General features: G+C 37.5%; 1 long non-coding RNA gene across 1 annotated transcript in view; it reads right to left on the bottom strand.

Moving 5' to 3' along the window:
* The window catches only part of LOC311440968, a 90120-nt gene that overhangs the window by 49166 nt on the left and 28698 nt on the right, over window positions 1-12256 (bottom strand). The window contains exons 2-3 of the long non-coding RNA XR_014695690.1: window positions 4723-4827; window positions 2491-2550 (exon numbers count right to left, since the gene is read on the bottom strand). This is a non-coding gene — a long non-coding RNA (uncharacterized lncRNA). The remainder of the gene's footprint in view (window positions 1-2490; window positions 2551-4722; window positions 4828-12256) is intronic.

Raw genomic sequence — 12256 nt, 5'->3', positions numbered from 1 at the left:
AGTGCAGTTCAACAACTTGACAAATCAAGTTTAGCATTTGCACAGTGCTGACAGAAAAACAGTTGATGAAAGTAGGAATCTGCAACTCTGTCATTCTTTAGAGTCTTTAGAGATTGTCATCTTACACAGTCAAAGAAAATTTGGACTCCTGGACTCTGAACTAACACTTATTCTAGTTAATACAGACAGTTTTTTACCCTGACTTTCTCAATTTACTAAAGGAGCAAAAAGGGCAGTTATCCTTTTTCTTTTTTTTTTTTTTTCCTTTGAAGCTGTAAATCTTTAAATGGTTTTCTGACATTTTGACAATTATTGGCAGTCTTCTATTAACTGGAGGCTGCCTGAGATGGGCAGAACGCTATCAGCTATCTCTCTCACAACCATCAGGAAGAACTCAAAAACCAAGTCAGATATTTAGTAGCAGATGAGTGAAATGTAGCATTTTTGCAACCTTAGGCAGTCTTTGTTCTCAATTCTGTTCAGCTCCTCTCTCCTAAGTTTGGCTTGCTGATCCAAGTCCAAAATGTGAGGGCTACAATATGCCTAGTTTAGCATGCAAGTACAAAGATCAAAAGCAGCTCTCCTTTACATGAACACACACAGACTATCCTGGTCAACAACCCCATACATCCCACTCTGGTTTATGCCAGAAGAAATATGAGATCTAAAGCAGATTCAGAGGACAGGAGAGAGAAAAAATCAGTGGGCTGTCATTTCCACCTATTCCAGCAATTAGCCACAAGCTGTATCATGAGCAATACTTTTTATACCATGAAATTTCAAAGTATCAGAGTTACACAGTGATGAAAGAACTATAAACAGGGTATCCAGATTCATGGCTTCCAGGAAGAAAAGCAAAGAGCTTAACACTTCCTTTTTTGTTTTATGTAATATCTCATGGAAATATCATCCATCAGCAATTGCACCACAGTGTTTGTTTTACTGTGAGAGTTTTCACAATGTGTCCACACAGCTTTTAGAGTCCTTGGCTTTTAAAGGCCTAGAAAAGAGAAAGTAGTTTTGGTTGGATATAAAAATGAATATTTATAAAAAATAAAACTACTTTCCCTGCTTGAAGAAGGAGAAAAAGTCTTGTTAAATCTGTCAAAAGCCTTTGGATTTGAAAAATGATGACTCCAGGAGCACTGTCATACACATAATACTAAACAGCATATCAGACACTCCTTCTGAATACAGTAAAAATAGAAGAGTTCTGCAAATCAGAACAGGAAGGCTTTGTGTGCCTACCCAAGAGCCAGTACTGCTCCTCCATAATTACCTGCAAAGGTCCTTTCTATTAGTCCAGTGCCATTTCCCACTTTGTGGGTTTACCATCAAGTAGCAGACCTTCCAAAGCTGACAGAAGATAGTCTCTCTCTCTGGTGTGCTGAGATGACCCACCCCTCAATAACTTCGAAATGACCCTTGCTCAGATAAAAAAACAAACAAAAAAAAAAAAAAAAAAAAAAAAAAAACCAGCATGTTGTGTAGGTACTCATTTGGAGAGTGTCAGAACAGGGGCATCCCAAAAAGTTTTCAAGGGATCATTCTTGAAAGGCAGGAAGGAGGGCTCTGTACCTGATGCAATAAAAAGAAGCAAGACTGTGGTAACAGCAGTACATCTCTTCCCCAAGGAATAGTGCTGAGTGCTAAACAATCACACCACAAAAAAAAAAAAAAAAAAAAAAAAAAAAAAAAAAAACACTCTGAAGGAATAACCATAAACCCCAACCTACATTACTCACATCTAGAAATACTCACCTGTGATGCCAGCAGAAAAGCAGAAAGCTCACAGCAACCTCTTTGCTGTTAGGACTACATTAGACTGTTAATTACTAAGGCTGTCAATTACTAAGTTCATACAACTAAAGCTTTCAGAGATTTTGCTGATACTGGTATCACACTGGCAGTACTAGCACTACTGGTAGTACTTCACACCAGCTTTTACTTAACATTGTCCAAGTCTCACATCAGATGACCAATTAAGGAAGCTAACAAGTGTCGTTTTTGTTTCTTTGTTTGCTTTACTTTTCTCTTTATGTAAATACTACTCCAGGTGTCGAACAGTTCCCATGCTCAAGCACATAGTGACAGGTGTAGCTGGATCCATCAGTCATGCAGAGAAAGACTGCACTGGGCACTAACAGGGGAATTCTACTTGAGTAGAGAGAAAGAGATATCCAGTGTCCTCCTCTAATGGCACTGAGTACACATACTTAAAATGCAGCATTTCAGACTCTGTCACAAGGAGCTACTCTACCATGAGGACAAGACTTCTCTCCTTGGTTTCCTGTATTTTCATAAATCTTTCTTATGAATGGTCCCCTCTGGTTCAGGAAACCATCTGTAGTTCTCCCTTAATATGTCCATCAGAGTCCATACAGACTTGTCTTTATGATCAGCGTTTGATAGCTTTTCTAATAATGTCAGTTCATCTCTGATCCTTTTTTCCACAAGGACTTCCTTTTTTTTTCTTTCTGTAAACCTCACCTTTCTATTGCCAGCATGACTGCTTCTCCTCTCTTTAACAAAGATGTTGCCATGGAACAACTGAAAAAAAAATCAAAAAGAACAAGATGTACAGTAATCAACCACAGAGGAATTAAGTGATGGTTAAGTGTTCGGTTCCCCTCCCTACTCCTCCACCCTGACCAGTGAAATGGAGGGAGTAAAACACTCCTCCAGTTTAACTTGTGTAATGAAACCTTTTCTGAGGTTCTGAGTCAGTCAATACTTTTAAAGAACCATACATGAAATAATTTCTATAGAAAAGCTGGAGACTCAGTGTTTCCTTAATCTTGTCATAAAGTAGCAAGAACCGTTCAATATCTTATATGAAAGATCATGAAAATAAAAGAGCCTTAGCCCAGCATACCATTCAGTGAATTCCTGAATAGGTAAATAAAAGGATCAGATCATTAGGGGAGGAAGGTGGACAGTTCCTATTGATCCTCCCAAGGTCACAATTATTTATAATTTCCTTGATTACAAGCAAGAGGGGTCAAATCACTTTTGTAGCACATAAGTGTTTTGTGTCATTTTTCAGCTGGTGAGTTAAAGGATTGCTTTTTCCCCTCTAACTCCAAATGGGGTATTGTTGTTAATGTCTGTTAAGTTCACAGAGATTGCAATATTAAGGAATATAAGATATTTATAATAAGTTATAACAGAGCTATGACCCAAACAAATCAGATATAAAATTTTAATGAATTGGTCTCTGAGTCTATTAATTTAGTTATAGGGTACAAAACTAGCAAATACATTTTCTCTCTTTCAGATACTAAAATCAGTGAGTAACACCAGGGTCAGATGTGTTGTACATGACTAAAAAAAAAAAAAAAAGTCTTTTCTTTTCTAAGAAAAATATAGATCTCCTGGAAAAAAAAAAAAGCCTAAGAAAATTAATAGGAATTTTAAAACATTCTACAGTCTATAATGTAAATTCAAATCTGTTTTCTGTATCATTATTAAACTGCTGATAGAATTCAGTACCAAGCATGGCATTTTTTTCCAGTGAATAGATGAATCAATCAATGAAGGGGGTTTTTGTTTGTTCATTTTAAGAGTTGGTTTGCTAACATAACGTAACCTGGAACACATAATAGTTGTACACAAATTCAATACTCTCTAATGAACATCATTCCAACTATGTGACTATGTCTTTAATGCAGATTTGTTTTGCTCCTTCCTCTCCCTCTCCTTCACTTTTACACTCAAATTTCTCATTGCGTCTTTACTTGACTCAATTACCCTCCAGGATAATCTATCCATACTTTTCTACATACCCACTTAATTAATAGCGCTGCCATTATATTACTGCTGTCAGAAATGTTACATTGGAAAATATTAGAGGTTATTTAATTACACTGTATTAACCATTAATTCCCATCAAAATCATATTCCTGCATGCCCCTATTCTTACAGAAATAAACATAGGAGATTTAATTCTCTCTTTTCCCTGGCTCTTGATTACTAACACCAATGCTGTGTAATTGAAATTACACCTCCTTGAACCAAACTAATCCTGATCTCTCCCAGAAACACCAGCTCAGATACAGTTAGTGGTGTTACCACCACGTGTTACATGAAGGTCTGAGTGACTCATCTCCACCAAAGCAGTTCCTCGGGCAGCAGTGACCTTGAGAACTGCTCTAGATGGCTGCCACAGGACAACGTGTTCAGCATCCACTTTTAAGATCTCCTGCCAGCTCTACCCCAGTACAAGTTTACACAAATAACGTTGTGCCTGACTCTGCTTTGCCATTACTTTAAGAAAGCCTGGGCTTTGCACAGGCAATTGGTAGTGTCACATCCATGCTAGTATGGCTTTGTCTGTCCTTCTGGATATTCTAGAAATACTCTGGATTATAGATTATACGCTAACATATTTGTTGTCCTTTGTGATTTTTGGCAGCCTCCAGGATTATTATTTTAGTTTTTCAATTGCCCTATAAACTATTAAAAGCTCCCATAAACACAAATATTAATGTACTAATAATGCATGCTCTTATATGCTGTGGAATGACTTACTTTTACTACAGTTCTGCTTTGTATATTTGTACTATAAAAACAGCATCTTGTCATTTTATATTCATGTTATCTCAATTATTTTAATAACATTAATTAAGTTTTAAGTTTACAAGTTAAATGTTGTTTACTTTTCTGCCTGCCAACATGCAAGTACTGTTTCAAATCTGAGAGTCAAGCTGGGTCATCTCTTACTTCAGTCAGCAGAAGTTGAATCTGCAAGTTAACTCCTTACTTAGTATTATCTGTGAAAATTCCCAGAGCACTTCCTGGTTGGGGCACACTACGCTCAAGATTTTCCTGTTTGGAAAAAAAATGGAGAAGTGAGAGAGAATTCTTTCTTATTTGGTAAGAAAGGTATTAAAAACAGATACCACACTCCATAAGATTTAACCTTAAAAACCCTTGATTCGTGACTCCTTTCTATGAAATGACTGCTCACTGGGATTTCTGTGCTCTGTTCCCCATGCACTAAAAAGTGCATGAAGAATTCATCCCCAACAGAATAGAATCAACTGAAATTTCTCCCAAAATGTGTTTTGAAAGAATCTCTTGCTGTCATACAACATGAAGAATCTTATTCACCAGGAAAATCATCATCATCATCCTCCTCCTCTAGTCTCATTTACATGTATAACAATATTTCTGAAAATGTTTATGTCATAATATTTGGAAAATGCAAGTGAAAGATGGAAATCCAGAAGAACTGAAAATCAAACTTGTCTGGATTCACTGCCTCTAACCCACACTTTGGTGGAAGTTAATTCAGGATGCCAGGATCCACCATCCATGAAGCCATGCAAACAGAAGACCAGAAACTAAAAGTGGAAGGGCTCCAGTTGAAATTTTAACATCTACATGACAAATAAGGCTCCCCTGCAGAAACTTACAACAGCTGCAGCAAAATGGAAGCACATCATGTGTCTGTGATAACACTTTCCTGTGAGAACATCACCTGGTGCTCAGTATAGTCACTCACTTTCCATGGCTGACATGGCCAGAGTTACAGCACTGCACTTGCTGTAGTTGGTTCCACTCAAAGAGCAAGCAGGCAGTCAGAAGTTACTGTTGAAAGGCTTGCAGTGAGTGAGGTAAACATGTTCCTCACAACAAAGCTAAAGCACTTCGACTCACATTATGGTTAAATTAATAACATTCCACATCCTATGTTATGTGGAAGGAATTTTAAACCATCTTCTCATTTAATTTCTCACTACCAACTACCTTGGACACTGTCTATATCTCATAAACAGTTTACTGAAAATGCAAATAGTTTGTTGTCCAATTACTCAGCTTACATTCTTCACCATTCTGAAGCAAGACATTTTAGCAAGGTAACCCAAAGGTTTTGTGAGTGATGAATCAACAAAAACAACTAATTGCATTAAATTGCATTAAATATCTTAATGAAAACATTTATACCAGAAATTCTTTCCACTAGGAAGACACTTCCAAATTACAACACTTAAATGCAAAGCTTTTAAAAGTACTAGCAAAGAAAACTATTATACCTACGGGCTTGCAATCACCTGTGCATAATGGCACACACTGATACTTCCATTATGCAAAAGAAGCCACTTAGGTGCATAACACCAAGCAACGGTGTAAGCTCTACGTAAAGAAATACATTTTCTTACTTTGTCATTATGATAGTTAACCACCAAAAAACTTTGAGACTGTTCCTTATGTCTGAAGATTTAGCTCTCAGGGAACACAAACAAAATCATTGGACAAGTTCTGTCTATGTAAAATTTTAAAGAGATATTACACAAAGAATTATGACCCCTTCTTGATAAAATGCATCACATGGTTAATTATTAAATGAAATAGATCTAAAATGTTTTCACATTGGGCAGGAAAATTTCAAAAAGCATGTATGTACTGTTAACAACCATTTAGTAGACCAAATACCACTCATTGCTTCAGTAAGTAGAAGAACAAAATACCAAATAGAAGCTGTTGGCCCCAATGGCCACATGGGAATGCCAAATTCTAAAGCCGATGTTGGCTTGCCACCATCCCTGCCATTGCTGGAGGACTGGTTCTCAAGGCCTTCAGCTGGGAAAGGAGGAGAAGGGAAGGTCACCAGCAGCCACCATGGCACCAAGATAATTTTCAGTGTAAACTATTCATAATGAAATATGTAATGAAATACATAATGAAATACCTCTTTTCCTCACTTGCCTCCAGTGGTGCCCAACTGCAGAGGTCAGGAACACTGTAGGTGTTTTTTAAACAGTGCAGAAGTACAGCATAGATTTTAATTTTCAGCTTTTAGAAAATAGCTTCCTTTTTTGATCTCAGACCTCGCTCCAAGAGGAGGAGCAGGAGAAGTCTGCAGACACGGTGCTGCAAACACCACTACCCCCACCGTATCCCAACTGGGGATAACCCTGAGCATGTGAACCTCATCTATTCCCGCTCTGTGATTGTTGGTGTATGGAATACAAAGATTAAAAAACAGTTTTAAAATGTTCTTTTCTCTCCACTCAGCATTGTCATTTACATAATCACCACTCACTACATTTAGGTTTAATCCTAATTATGAGCAAACATGCACTTATAATCTCAAAAAGCAACTTTAACATATTAATGCCTATTAGCTATTAAGGCCTGTTAAAGTCCATTTTCTTTCTTCCAAAAATCAATTAGCCAACCAACTATGAGTTTTATTAACAGCTACTCTTCCAGGCATTAGCATAGCAAGAGTACAACACTATAGATTTTTTGCTGCAGGAGTAATGAACTACATAGGAAAAAAAAAAAAAAAAAAAAAAAAAAGTTATTTTGTGGAAAAATTGTAAAGAAATTCTGTATTAAAGCATCAGGGGAAAGGATTTAGAAGCTGTATGGCAGCTGTTTCAAATAACAATCATTTGCAACTCCACTACAGATTTTTGGTTTTAGCTTGATAAAGTAACACAAATCTTTATGAACCCTATACTGTTGAATTTTGGATTATAGTATTACAGTTAGGGCTGTTTGTTTCAGATACACAGAAGACAGTAAAGCTCTTTTTCAAACAAAATTATCCAACTATCAGAAAGCTATGTAGAGATGAATGAATATTGGGAAGAAATTCATAGTAGAAGCAAGTTACAGAAACATTGCCTTGTTTGTGTACAGTTTAGTACAGTGCATGTATACAGTGTGGCTTTTTGTATTTACAGACCATCATTAAGTGTTTTATGAGCACTCCAATGCTGTTAGAAAGCTGATTTTTTTTCTTGAAGAAAAGCAGACACTCATTTTCCTTCTGCACCTGTTGCTTTGTTCATTTTTTAAGCAGCATTGTGGCCTATGGAGGGTACTGTATAACTAGATACAAAGCAATAGTTTTCATTTGTATACAGTGATGGTGCAACTTACTGAAAAAGGGTTGACTCACATTTTACGTCAACTTGTCTTTAGCTCATCTTGTTCCTTTAGGTTATCCTAGCTATTCACCACCTGGAACTACATGCAAAAATGAATCCCAAATTCATCTGACTTGCTGCCTTCTCTCTCATATTTGCCCAGCTCCCAACACAAAGCATGAGAGGACTTTTTTAACTGTTAAGGGACTGGAAGGACATAGACTTACTTCTGTTTTATTCAAATCCTTCGTTATCCTTCGCCTGAATGGGAAGCATCAAATATTTTAAGGTTTTTGCTCGCTCGTTTGCAAGAGTCTTGTACATATATGACAGAATTATGAAAAGAAGACAGTCTAAAGCAGCAGATGTTGGATTTCCACCTATGAAACATTTCTGTGGCCCATTGCCACAAAGCCCGCAGGGCTGGGGCTGGGCCATGCAGGCCTGCCTCAGGCCTGGGCTTCCAGGATCACAGTCTTACCTCAGGGACTTCCCACACCACACACACAACAAAGACTTTCGAAGCCCTTACCCATCTTAGTACACATCACAGAATGAAAAGCTGCCTTAGACCATGTGGGGCTCTGCTAAAATTGTGTCTGAGCTCAGGTCTTTGAAAGCAGGTCATAAATGTTCAAACTGCCCGCACGTGTTTCATTCCTCCCTTGTAAATGAGCTACCTGACACCTGCTCGGCTAAGCCATGCAACTTCACTGTTCTCCAGAGCAGTTTTTGGTTTCGAAATGCCCAGCCTTTTCCTCCTAAGGTCTATCCTTAATACAGAAAATGGGTTTTTAATGTCTTTTGTGCCACAGTTTATCTGTTATAAAGGTAAAATATTTCAGACAATGCTGTGACTAACATTAAGAAAATACTTAGGATAGTGGACCATGGATGGCTGTCAGACTAGTTTCAAGCGGCAGAAATACACGCTTGTGAAAATGGCAAGGTCTAACAAATATAAAGGATCTTTGCCACCAGAATTCATAAATGATGTGTATTTCTTTTGTCAGCAAGCTGTATTGTTTCCTCTTAAAGTTTTATAGCATCCAAAAGATACCTTAAAACATAACTCAAGGTACTAATAAATAAAGGTCAAAAGAAAATAATAAATATAGACAATCTGGTGGCCTGAAGCTCATCAGGGATGATTACTGCCCAAATGCAATATTTTAAAACCCAAGAGTTCTTTAATTGTTACAGATTTTTCACACTTCCAACAGCATACATTTTTAATGCTACATTGAAAAAATGTTTATAACCACTAAAAGTGTTTAGTGGTTATGTAGGAATCAGAAATGTAATTGAAGTTTATGGGATAAATTAATTTGCATCAAAGTAACTATAGATTTCCATGGCATTTGCTCCCCCCTTCGCCCCAACAAAGCTATTCCCATTTTGCGATAACATTCATGAATACAAAACCACAGAAGTAGGAGAGAGTAAACGAAGGACCAGGATATCTCTTGCTGAGTTTGTACAGCCTCTACAGACACACTTCACAGCCATACAGTGTTCTCTTTGGTGCCTACTTATGCTGAATTAATATTTCTCCACTGAGGACAAACACTTTGAAACAAAAATGGATTAAATGTGTTGCTCAAGTTTCCAGAAAGATATAACAGCTACATTAATAGTGACCATATTTAGGGAAAAACACCAAAAAAAAGTTATTTTTATTTGTTGCTCTTAAGGAAACTTGGAGTCAAGATCAAAGGGCACTTTGATTTGTTTGAAAGTTGTAAATGATCCATTTCCAGATTTTATAAAGTTAGTGTGCAATCTGTGAATACTTGTGCCATAATCGAGAAGGAAGGCTCTTCAGCTTCACATGTCAATGCTGTAAACATGTAAATCTGGAAAATATTTTCCAAGCAGACAGCCACGTGTAAAATTTACAGAACCTGTCATGAAAGAACTGCAGCTGCAGAAGTGCAAACTTCTCGCTACGTCTTGAAGAATCCAGATGGGGGGATGTGAGATTTTTTTCCCATCGTGGAGGGTTCCAGCTGGACTGAGTTGGTGGTGCCATCAACTTCTAAAGCAACACTTCACCCAGTAATGAAACACTGATTATCCAACCACAAACAGCAGAACAGAGGAATCTCTTCAAAAATGAAATTTTAAAAATCTTAAGTTAATTACAGCAGTCTTTCAAACCGGCTGTGAGCTAATTTATGACCATTTTGCAACATGTCCAGATGTCACTGTGCTGAGACCACCAAAGTAATGAGGGGAAAAAAAAAAAAAAAAAAAAAGTAAAAACATCTATTCAGAATTTAACAGCAGTCCAGAGATGCTCTTGAAAAGCAAAGGCATGAAACTGAGTTTTGAAATACATGTATTTATATTCTGCATGTATGTATATCTACACACACACGCGTATACATACATATACGTATGTATATCTACATACACACACCTTAGACTCCTCCTGTGCAATCTTAGGTGGAATAAAGCTTTGACCACCACTTCAGCCAAGTCATTGCAGAGAAATGGGAGAGTCATGTTCCTCCCTTCTAACCCTACATTCTTGGATGTTAGACACTGTACCCCTATTCAGCTCTACCCACCATGTTTGAAAAGACCAGTGCAGAAAGTATTACCACTGTAAGCCTACAAGGAGGATAATCCTGGAAAGGCCAAAGAGGAGCGTTAAGTACATCCTACTTCCCACAACCCCATGTTCCTGCATGCCACCTGGTCATCTATTCTTTACCAGCTCACCCTTTTTGAAGATGCCAGGAAATATGGGGACTGATATGCAGCAAAAAATCTTTGCCAATGTTTTTAGCATAATTATACAAAACTATCCACCACAGCTCAGTGCAGTAGGAATAGTTAAGTGGAGAACCCTGTGATCATTTTTCAAAAGGGCCAAAAACAAAAACAAAAACAAACAAACAAACAACAAAAAAAAAAACTCAGTTCCCAATTGAGGTAAACAATCCTATTCACACTGCCATTTTACACAAGTGTGAATGGAGGTGAAGAAAACCTCAGCAGGCTCAAATCAAAATGGCTATTAAAGCATGAACCTAAAAAGATACAGTTCAAATCTAAATCCATGGGCCTCCCTATACTGGTTCACAAAGGCTTTTGGTTCAAAGTTCACTCCTTGACACTGAAGCCACTTCTGGGAGATCATCTGGGCTACCAGAACTATGCAGGATTTGCTTCTCATTTACAGTTATATTAAAAAACTCTTAGAATATATTTAAAAATGACACATATAAACTAACAGATGGCACAGAAACCAATGACAATTTGATGAATATAGGAATCAGTGCAACTATTTCTAACACCACTAATATGTATTATTTGTGATATGTAATACTCTGCTATACTATACACTATTTCAAAATGAAATCTGAACTTAAATGCCAATATCCTCTCCTTCTGGCTTCTCACTTTATGACACTAACATAGGATCTCATTCACCAAGCCAATTGAAATTTTAATAAAAGAAAGCTGGAGTTTCTAATAAACTCCCGCAGCGAGCAGATAATACTAAACATCTTTAGCAGCATGGTGTTTTTTATTATTATTTTAGTTGTATATTAATATGCTAGTATTTGTAAACTCTCTAGTGTCACCAGATTTATTTCAAAAGGCTTCTCTGTATTCTTCTTTTGTGAAAAGTTTATGTGACAATGAAATAATAATTTCAGTGGGTCTTTGCTATATAGCTGTCTAAACCAAGAGAAGAAGATATATCTAACCTTAAAAAGGAAAGTATTGATATTATTTATTTGCCATTTGGGAGGACAGTGTATTGAATTTTCTTGTTGAGGGTAAAATTATAACAGCAAGACTGGCAGCATTCACTGTGTGAAGATTTATTATAGACTGTGCCACAGAGAAACGCACGTACTTCTCCCTCCCTCAGTCTTGCACATGGGGCCAGGGGAAACTGCCCAGACACCAACCAACCCCAACCACTGCTCCCAAGCAGCAGTGCACTGCGTAGCTGCAGCTAGAGAGACTGCACTAAATACTTTCCAGGAGTCATCTTCATTACTCACGCTCGCACCAACAGCCGTCCACCCACTGGAAGGCACTGGAGCTGAGACTCAGGCCTGTGTTTTCTGCTTTGATAGCAAAGAGCTTTTTCTCCATGGGAGCCTTCCTGCTACTGGTCTGCTCAATCTCCTCCTTTCCTCTAGGCTTGGATGATTTTAACACTGCCAGCATTAGCAGTTGCAAGAGACCCAATAAAGCCTTTGAAATCAATCCCAAAATGGCCCTTTGTCTTCAGCAGACTTCAGGGTAAGACATCTAGGAATCAAGTTTTCCTCTTCTGAGCACAAAAATCTGTCTACAGCATTTAATTCAAGCAGGTTACACCCTGTATTTGTATGGCAAATCAATTA

The sequence above is a fragment of the Aythya ferina genome (assembly GCF_964211825.1).
Source record: "Aythya ferina genome assembly, chromosome: 8".
Taxonomy (NCBI): Eukaryota; Metazoa; Chordata; class Aves; order Anseriformes; family Anatidae; genus Aythya; species Aythya ferina.
This window is presented reverse-complemented; position numbering and strand designations above follow the sequence as displayed.